This window comes from Rattus norvegicus, chromosome 8 (assembly GCF_021556685.1).
Source record: "Rattus norvegicus strain SHRSP/BbbUtx chromosome 8, alternate assembly SHRSP_T2T, whole genome shotgun sequence".
NCBI classification, from domain to species: domain Eukaryota; kingdom Metazoa; phylum Chordata; class Mammalia; order Rodentia; family Muridae; genus Rattus; species Rattus norvegicus.
Genome location: NC_141541.1, coordinates 38,956,063 through 38,966,385, shown reverse-complemented (window position 1 = coordinate 38,966,385; position 10,323 = coordinate 38,956,063). Strand labels below are relative to the sequence as shown.

The following is a 10,323-nucleotide window of genomic DNA, read 5'->3' as shown; positions in this document are numbered from 1 at the left end:
TGAGCTGTCACAAACATCCAAATGAACCCAATTTGAAAATGCAGTGGATAGGAGGAAAGTTGGGGTTCTTGGAGGTGGTGCACATGGAGAAGGCCTGAGAACCCTACACACCTTCCTCCATACTATCCCCTATCTTTGTTTTATAGTAAGCCAACAAGCCTAAGTGTTTTCCCGAGTTCTGTGAGCTGTCCTCATCAAACGCAAGAAAACTGTGGAATGCCTCATTTACAGCTAGCTGTTCAAAAGTATAGATGAAATTTACTGCTTTTTGATTGACATCTAGCATGTACATGACCCATGGAGTTAAACCCTCTGCCTGTGGGGGTCTCACACTATTTGCAGGTTGCTGGTGTGAATATGGAATTGAATTACAAGACCAGAGAACTGGTCAGTGTGAGAAAAGCTCCAGACATGTTTTGATGACCCGAGGTGAAGTACTCAGAATTGGGTGTGAATGGAGAAGGAAAGCAGCTGGGCTTTCCTCTTATATAGATAGAATAGTTAGGGAAAAAGGTAGGAAAAGAAGTACCCAATAGGGCCTAAGGCATTTAGACAGAACAATTAGGGAAAGTTCAATGTGATAGCATAGTGAGCAGGCCTGAGGGAAGCCATCAAGTGATGATGTAATAAGCTAGAGCAAATGACAATGAAGAGTCAGAATCAACTCTCAGCTAAGTGGGCTAGGAGAAGTGAGCAAGTAGTGGACATTAGCTGTTAAGGGCTGTGCTTTCAAGTGAGTACTCCCTTAGAAGGTTGGAAGTTTCCATGGAGGTGCCAGTGATCATAATGTTGACTAGAATCCATAGTTCCATACTATTCCTTCAGTGTACACTACAAGCAGTTGACACCATCAGCTCTCTCTAGGAGTAAGTGAGGACTCTTGAATCAGGTCTTGTGCCTTTCTGTCTAGAATCTAAGTCTTCCCTGGGGTGCTAGAGGCAGTTGAGGTAGTGTTGGTGGGAGGGAGTGGTTCTCTGTTGGATTATACAATATTCTCTTGTATAATAAGGTCTGGAGTACTTGACTGGGGAATATCTGACCCTCTGAGGAGGATGGGATGGCGGACAGCAGTTTTCACTGAAAATCAAATCTGGATCCATCTTTCTAACATTCCTATCTCACCTCATAGGGTCCCACTTCATGCCTACCTGTGCCCTCCCTACCTTTATGAAGACATCTGGTGAGTGTTTTTGCTATTGGATTATCTGTGTGACTTTGCTCAGTCATTTCTTCCCAGAGCTGTAAGGTTGAGGGGGCTCCTTCAAAGATGTCATGGAGCCTTTAGATTTTCTAGCCATAGATTGAGCATGAAGTTGAAGTTCACTGCATCTTCTTCCCTGTGCAGTCCCTAGCATTCAAGAGCAGCAAAGTCTGATCTCCCAGTTCCAGAATCACTGTTGACAGCCCAGTCCCAGTGGAGCTTGATCTCCACTGCATCGTGCCACCGCCATTGCTAATTCAAGTAATCTTCATGCTATTCCAACTCAGGTACCTGTCAGCTCATTTCTCTCTTTTAAAGTTAACTAGGGCTCTTCCAATCCATACTGTGAAGCTCCACCAAGAATCAGTTTCTTAAAGGGACTTCTAGAACATGTTAATCTACCAGTCATGGGACCATGCAGGAGTCGGATGGTGCAAATTGTTCACTCTGTGTATATGCATATAATTTAATATTTATCTATCAAAGTATCCCTAGGGCCCCTACCCACAGTTTAGGTTCCTGTTGTTCACAACCCAGTGGAGAAGATGGGGGAAATTTGGAAATACTTTGCACATATGCCAAGCCAAACTTTTAGCACAACTGAGAAATTCACCAGAGCATAGAAAGTCAGGAGGGGTACAATGTTGCAGGGTATTTGAAGACATTATGAACCCTGAGACTGTGAACTGGTAAAACCTGTTCCCTATTATGGTGTGGCCGAGCACTAGCACACACCTTTAACTCAAGAGTTTTGTGTAAACAAGAGTTAAATAAAGTCAACAATAAGTCAAGAGGGAGAGCAAGTCATCAATTGACAGGGAGTGAACATAAGAAAACCCAAGAAAGAGAAGGGAGAGTCTTTGAGTTGAAAGGTATTTAACATAGCATGGAGAAGGGAAGGAGCTTTTTCCTTCTGGGACATCAGTGGAGTAGGAAGGTCAGCTGGGTGCTTTCTCTGCCTCTCTGAGCTAGCAGGCTTTCACCAGAGTGTCCTGCTTCTGAGTCTTCACTTAGTAAATCGAAGCTTTGGCATTTTGTTTAAATGTTAAAAACAACAGAACAGTGCAAGCTAAGTTTGGAAATGTGATTCGAGACCAACTCTGAAAACCCTTAAATTGCCAAGAACTTGTGGCGTTACTCCCAGCTTCCTCAGGTAACAGATACGGATTTTCATAGTTCATTTCCTGTTACTATACCAAAATATTGAATACTGGACAGGTTTTAATTGATGGAAATCTACTTGACTCAAGATTTCGGAGGCTGCAAAGTAAGAGAGCTTAGTGATTGTTGTGCTCCAATGTGCGAGGGTGAGGCCGATGAAGTGTGCTAGGTCTTGTTACTCTTCTTATCCTTGTAAAAAAAGTAATGCCCTTGGGTTCCCTACTATGACCTTATATGTGATTAATAACTCACCAAAGGCCTGTTCCGCAAACATCATTAACTATGACTTTGGGGATTAAGATTCCAACATTGAAATTTTAGGGGACACATTCAACTCCTTGCATGCATGGCGACGGCTTTTGAAGTGACATTATTGGACACATATCTTTGAGCAAGCAGTATGGTACCTATATGGCTGTGGGGTGAGATGCAGTGTCAATAGGCTTGGCAGAGTCCATTGCTGGAATCCATGATTGTAGAGGTTGGTGGGTAATTGGCAGATTAGAGATCATAGGAAACTGATTTAGAGGAAGAATTGAGCAGCATTGGAAATAGATTGGCTATAACTAGGAGCAAGGGAGAAAGTCCATGACAGCTCTGCTACATTCACCAGAAAATGGGGGTGGGGTAGGAGCTTGTATGTCCTGTGCACTGTGCAGACTAAGATAGCTGTTAGCACTCTCATTACGAAGAAAACTGAAGTCTTTGCTAGACTAGGTTAATATAGTTTGATGGGAAATTCCTACCAGGCTAATTTGATTTTCCTATCACATTATTAAGATATTAAAGAAAACGATTAATAATAGACAATCCTGTAAAACGAAAGAAATCTCAGCTTAGAGGAAACATTCAAGCAATGATATTAATCCCTTGATATGGAGATGACATCTTTTCTAGAACTGAGTGCACATACTCAGACATGGACTATTAATATTTGACATGCCAAATGCAAAGGCTCGCAGCCTATGCTCTGCCCATGCTAGGAAGATGAGACGGCCTAGACATTTTTCTAGTTTAGGAAGGCCATATGTTCACTGACATTTACTAGCTTTCTGGCAAAGTCTTTTAGTTTTAAAAGTTAATGGGCCTTTGAGAGCAAACCTTCCTTCTTTTTTCTACATTGTTGATGTTGAGACATAACCGTAGTAACAGTACCAGTGACAATTAGTGCTTGTTGACTCTTTCTGTGCTGGCCACTGTGTTAGGTCCTTTCTCACTTAACCCTCACACACCCTTCTTAATGGGGGCACTAGCATTAATCCCATTTTACACCTCACAAAGTTGAGGTACATACAAGGTCATTAATTAATCAAGACTGCAAGCATAGCATCTAGTGATGCTCATTCAAGAACCTTGGTGCTGGCACTTCACTTTAAACTCTTTTGGTGGCTATCTACCTTTGGGGGTTCCCTTGAGGTCAAGACACAGAGCTTGACTTAGTAATGACAAGTGGGAATTGGTTGCCAAGAACTGTGATCCTAGCCCTGGATATAGGGAGACGAAACATAGTTGTTAGGGGAGAAATACCTTACCTAGGCCTTCTTTGGCTCTGTGTCCTCTAGTTTCTCTCACTGGTGAGAACCAACTGGATGCTGTTAATGAAGATGGCAACTGACAGAAGCCTGACAGGGTGACTGTTGACAGAGCAGTATCTCAGACAGCACTTGGGCCTTCCTGAGACCCAGGTGACTTTCTGGAGAGGATGGATCCTTGGATTCCTTCTCTGTAGATCTTTGTTTTGTATCGTCTGTAAACCACTATATCCCAGATAGGAAAATTAATGTTTTTTGCCAGTTCTTGAAAAAATATCTATTTGCAAAAAGCACTAGTGTACAAGATAAAAAAATGCCTTCTATTAGGTAAGTCTAGTTTCCTAAATATCGGCCTTGACTTTACTCAGTCAGAAAGTCCAAGTTAGTTGTCCATGGTGTGTACCCCTTCTTCACTACTTTAGCATCTGCTCCTTCTGTTTCCTGTAACCCAATTTTCTTCTAGCTCCAAGCTTGGCAACACAAGTATTAATAGACCAGCAGATCCAAGGTCCATCTGTGGCCAAGATCTACTCCCTTGAGATTATATTTTCCTGCCACTTGTGAGTGTAACATATTTGTGTAGAAATTTTATGTCTGTTATTTCTACTCATGTACACCAGAGCTCAGATATGTCCTAACTGGACAGATATAATTTACTGGACACAGAAACATGTAGTATCTCCAGATACTGCCCCAGTCTTGGAGTTCCACAGTACAGAGCTGACAGAAAGACACTGGGTCAATTCCTAACTCAGCCACTTCCTAATTTCTGTCACATTGTTTATGCCAACGCAAGCAGACCCCACTGCTAGTGTCAGTTAGGGCCTAAAGCTAATTCTCTGCTAGTCTTCTGGGTCTCTACGCATTTTAGAGATATGGATTATTTTTTCTCTTTCCTGATATCTGTCAATGAATGTTGGACAGAGACACATCTTTCTGGGGGAAAAAAAATGTATGTTTCTTATCATCACTATCAGAGTGACAATGTTCCACTTTGGAGAAAGGGCAAAGGCAGTCAGTCATGTGTAATGCCCATTCTAAAAGGCCTGAGTTCTTTATATTCAAGTATTTTTTCCTGTGATTTACCTTGTTGCATATTCAAGAACTCTCTTAAGGAGAGTTAGGATGAAATGTTTCTCTGGCTGTGAATTTTCTGTGAGTGTCCATAGCACTTTGTCATTGAACCAAAGGAGTTTCATATCTCCTACCAGCAGTTAACCTGTAAAATAAATCTGTCCAATTTACTCCTCTTTTTTTTTGAGATGTATTCTTACTATGTAGCCTAGGCTGACCTCAAACTCACATACCTCCTGTCTCAGCTTCTGTGTACTGATTACACGTGTGTACTGCCATGCCTGGTAATTTCTTGGTTCTTGTTCCTAGCATTGAGGAATGTTGGGAGACCTGGTAGTCAGTATCATGGGCTGCAGCTGGTAATGTGACCTTGGGGAAGTCATAATAAGCTTGTGAAACTCTGTGCTTTTATCATGAATAGCAAGATAAAAACACATGCCTTATCTGAGTTGCTGTCTCTGGAAGGATCAAACATAGTCATCCATGGGCAAATACCTTGAATAAAGAGAATAAAAGCAGTGTATGAGAGAGGCAAACAGCCATGTTCTTAGCACTCTGCAAGGCAGTATGCTCTTTCTAGTGAGATTTGGAGAGCCACACTGGCAGCAAAGAGGGCTCTAATGAGGATTTCTCATTATTGCCATTTGCTTTGCTTCTTATTAAATTTAACAATAATGTCCAATTAATTCTATGTCCATTAAAATTTGAAATAATGATTTCAAAGAACAAATATGAGTGGATTGCATGAGATACTTCAAAATTGAAGAGAGATGTGTGTGTGTGTGTGTGTGTGTGTGTGTGTGATTTAATTGCTTGGATCTCCTAATGAGGAAAGATCATGAGAATATGTCAGGCTGTAAGAGGAAACTGTCACTAAGCTCAAAGGGATGCATAGTGCTCAGAAGCTCAAAAACATCCACATTTGAGTTCAAGTTGTGTGGTATGGCATTGATCAAGCCATGTTAAATAGGGATCAGAGAGGAGGCGTTTTCTTGTGTGTGTGTTCAGTATGTGTATATATGCATACATGTGTGGGGCATGTGGACATGTCACCAGTCAGGCATAAGAACTGGTGAGGTGGAATGTACTCAAACCCCAGAAATCTCAGAGATTCGCGACCAGAGGAGTGGAGCTGTTCCCTCCCTACCAATATGCCTGCTCTAGAATCTGTAACCACAGCTCCTAACTCAGGTAACCTTGGATAGTCAGTCATGAACTGCAGCACCTGGAGTCATTCTGCATGCAAATAGAGCACCACCAAAACCTTAGCCTCAGCCAATAGAAAGCTTTTACTTTCCAAATCCCATCCCACTTCCCAAGGTTCATGTAATCCTTGTCCACAGAAATAAAGTGCAAAAGTTATTTCACTGAGGATCGTCTTAGTGACTTTCTTAACTGAGCTGTAATGCTTGGAGGAGGGCTCTTTCTCCTGAAGCACTCATCGTTGAATCTTAAACCTGCTTGCCTGGCCAGGCTCCCGCTGCCCACAGAGGCTCACATCAGAGCACTGGCTGATGATACTACCATTGCTGTAGCAGCTACAGAACTCAAGATGACCTGCCTCATACCAGCTGCCTGAACTTCTTTATTCCTTTTCTTAAGAGCTGTAACACTCCCACACTCCAGGCATTCCTGGACAAACTGGAGCCCTGTGGAATCTCTTCACCCCTGGCTCTGCCTCACCCAAGTTGGTCTGGCATACAGCAATGACTGATGGCCTGAAGAGAAATACAGACTGAGAACTCCCATCCTGGACTTCGCCCAGCACCCTCCGAGCCAGTGTATCAGTGGCATCCCGCCACTGCCAGCAGAGGGGCAGAACACAGAACCACACTGGTGTACATACGCATTCATGTACATGCATGTAGGACTCAAAGGACAACACTTAGAGGTTGACAGCAATAGTATCTTTCTCTGTCATTCTCGACCTTATTCTTTGAAAGAAGGTCCTCACTGGATCCCATGTGGGCCTTTTCAGCTAGAATGACTGACCTGCAAGACCTTAGCATCCTTTTGTCTCTGCTTCTCAGCCCTGAGTTTACAGATGTGTGCATCTGCACCCAGCTTTTCAAAGGGATGGACTGCACTCAGGCTCTTGTACTTACTCAGAAGTATTTTATTGACTGAGCCACCTTTGCAGCCTTGTGGCTTGTTTTTGAAGACTCGGGCTTACTACTCAATGACTCATCCCTTACACTGAGTATAGCTGATCAAACAATACTGACCCTCTTCCAGTTCATTCCTCAATATCCACCTCTGTCCTACAGTAAAGAGTCATTTTATTTCCTTTATATCCAGGAATACAGTGCATACTTTTTATCCCCCTCAAAAATGGACACTGTAGCTGTAGTCCCTGATTTTTTTACTTGCTTTGCTCGTTGCCATTAATTATGTCCTTGCTCTGTATTTTTTCACATTAACAGGATTTTTTTTTTTTTTTGATGATGTAGCTTATGAGCTCTGTTTTCCTTGCAACGGGCCATAGGCATCGTGTGGCATTTGGGCTGTCCTAGGCTCAGTGCACTTCAGTTGAAGTAAGTTGTTTAAAAGAAAGGTTGCTAGGAAAGAGGGTACTCTTTCCTCAAAGAGTCTCAGAGGAGGGGACTGCAATGTGCTGGCTTAGAGAAGGCACTAGAGAAATACAAAGGAACCAGAGCATCACAGGAGTGCTGGCTTTGGCTGCAGTCCAAGTTGAATAATTGCATCCTGTCTATGGAAAGCCCCCTGCCGTTCCAATCAGATAGGACACTTAGTTCAATTTCTTACCTAAAGTCTTTGCACTGAGGAGTCGAGGCTACATATAAGCAATGGTCCACTGACCAGTAGAAGCTTCATGTAAGGAGTGGGTCACTGACAAGTAGAGACTGTGTTTAAGAATTGGATAAAGGGTCAGGGAGCTGAAGAAAGGACATAGAACTTCAACAGTTCTCTTCATCTCCCTCCTTCCCCACATCCAAAGTCATACATCAGTTCCTGAAAGAGAGAGAAGAAATCCAAGGATAAAGATCCTTGCAGAAACCAACATTTTAGTTAAACAGTCACCATTCTTATAAAAGATAGTAGTCCAGTGATCTGGTGAACCATGACCCCTGCAGACACATTACATGTTTGAAATTCATGACCTCCCGCCAATTGATATTTGCCTAAATTATTTAGACACCCCATCCCATCCTGGTCACATCGCTCTCAAAGAGATTGAAGACAGGAGATGGGGAGCTGGACTCTCTCGCCCCCACAGCTTCCTCATTACACTTAGGTCCATTAAGAACAAGCTCCTCAATGATTTCCTCTTCTTGGCCTATAATGAAGTCAAACTGACTCTGATTGTCATCAATAATTAATGAGTCCGATGGTTCTCAGCCTCTCCAGGCCATTTGGCAGATGGCACCGTCGATTTACTATTGTGCCTGCCATTCTGGAAGCCTCGCAAAAGTGGTTTATGTTGTGAAATCTAGTTACAAAAGGCTTTGCGCTTTGGGAGATCTCTGGGTTTTGACATTCTCTGTGACTTTTTCTTCCTGTGACTGTAGAAGAGGAATAGGCAAGTTCTGTTGACAGAGTTCCTAACAAAAACAACAACAACAACAACACAGATCTATGTATTTACAGCCGATGAGAAAATAAGCTGGTGGAGACAAATGGCATTTTTGGAAGGCACTAGGTGCCCAGTGACCCAATATTAAAAGGAAAATTTGTTCTGAAGGTTGGGAGCTATCTAAGGAACACTATTGAGCCAAACATTGAAATCTTATAAGCTTAAAAAAATGTTGGAGGGCTGGAGAGATGGCTCAGCGGTTAAGAGCACTGACTGTTCTTCCAGAGGTCCTGAGTTCAAATCCCAGCAACCACATGGTGGCTCACAACCATCTGTAATGAGATCTGATGCCCTCTTCTGGTGTGTCTGAGGACAGCTACAGTGTACCTATATACATAAAATAAATAAATTTAATAAATAAATAAATAAAAAATGTTGGAGTCTACGTGAAGATAAATGACTCATGCATTAGGAAGGGTAGGTTAAATCTAGATATATATTTGAAATCAAAGTAACTTGAGTGATGTCTGGTATGTGTGCAAGAGCGCATGTGTGGCTCTGGGTATGCACACCTGTGTCTGTACTTGCTTTGGTGTGTATATTTCTGTGTATAGGTGCACACCCCCATCCCATGTGTGTATGTTTTTTCCCTCAGGGAGAATCTTCACATCTATTGCCATCAGGGAAGGCATACCGGAGCTGGGAGTCTGTGTGACTTTTCTTAAATTAAGTGAGTGTGAAAAGAAGAGGGTTAAGGTAAGGCGCTCAACGGAATTCACCAAACATGCATTAATGTGAAACAAAAGGTTTGTCCTACACACAAAGAATTTTAAGGTTAAAGCTTAGGCTCACACAACAAACTAGTGTTTCCTTCCCTAAGCTGTTTCGAAAAACACCAAAGAATACCCCCAAAAATTTCTCCTTTGTAGCTATTATGGTCCAAAACATGGGTTAAAACTGCCCTTTAAAATCATGTATATCTTATTGAAATGCTTATGAAATATCTTTCAGGAACAGAAATTTTAAAAGCAGGTCCAAGAATGGCATTTCAATGCACAGATCCCTGGGGAACAGGGAAAATCCCAGTGTCTCAGATACTTCTCCTTATGTCCAGAACTCTTGCTTAACATTACCAATAGTTGGCTTCCCACAAAGAAGCTGAATTAAATTGCAAGTCCTGGCTTTGTAAAAGCTTAGGTTTTTACAGTGCAGTTGCTTCTCGTGGAGTTCAGAATGTCTGCAAGGTTTGACATGCTTAACCTTTCCCTTTAAAAGGATATCTTTATTCACCTTTGCTAAAGCAGGGTCCCTTGGTGTACCTCTGCTAACACAGTTACATCCCAGAGAAGCAAACAAAAAGCCCACTTCGACAGAGAATGGGACAAAGAAAGCTGGTTTGTGAACATTGCCAGCTTTAAGTACATAAAAATCCATGAGCAAACATAAGCATCTGTGTTCATTCTTCCCGTAGTCGAGAACTTGGTGACTAAGGAGAGTGTTTGGGTAGAGGTGTGTCTTTCCGAAGAGTAGCAAGCTCTTTAAAGGATGTGAAAGGACGCGATGTGCACACAAAGGAAACAAAACCAAAACATTTCAGAGAATCCCTTCCTTATTTATGACCAGGTGTATTATTCTAGCCAGGAGATTATCTGTATCTTCTGTATCTGTGTCTATGATGTGCATGTGCATATGTGTATATGTGTATATCTGTATCATCTGTCTATCTAACTATCTATCTATCATCTAACTATTTCACACACACACACACACACACACACACACACACACACAGCTCCAAATGGATCTTGACACACTAACTC

The 10,323-nt window shown here is 42.2% G+C and overlaps 1 long non-coding RNA gene across 2 annotated transcripts in view; it reads left to right on the top strand.

Moving 5' to 3' along the window:
• Positions 1 to 1,995: 1,995 nt before the first annotated feature.
• Positions 1,996 to 10,323, top strand: part of LOC100359711 (ubiquitin and ribosomal protein L40-like) — a 93,991-nt gene continuing 85,663 nt past the window's right edge. Inside the window, exons 1-2 of one of the 2 annotated variants that reach the window (XR_015628183.1) lie at positions 1,996 to 2,354; positions 9,159 to 9,259. This is a non-coding gene — a long non-coding RNA (ubiquitin and ribosomal protein L40-like). The remainder of the gene's footprint in view (positions 2,355 to 9,158; positions 9,260 to 10,323) is intronic. The other variant, XR_015628184.1, reaches the window with a different exon arrangement.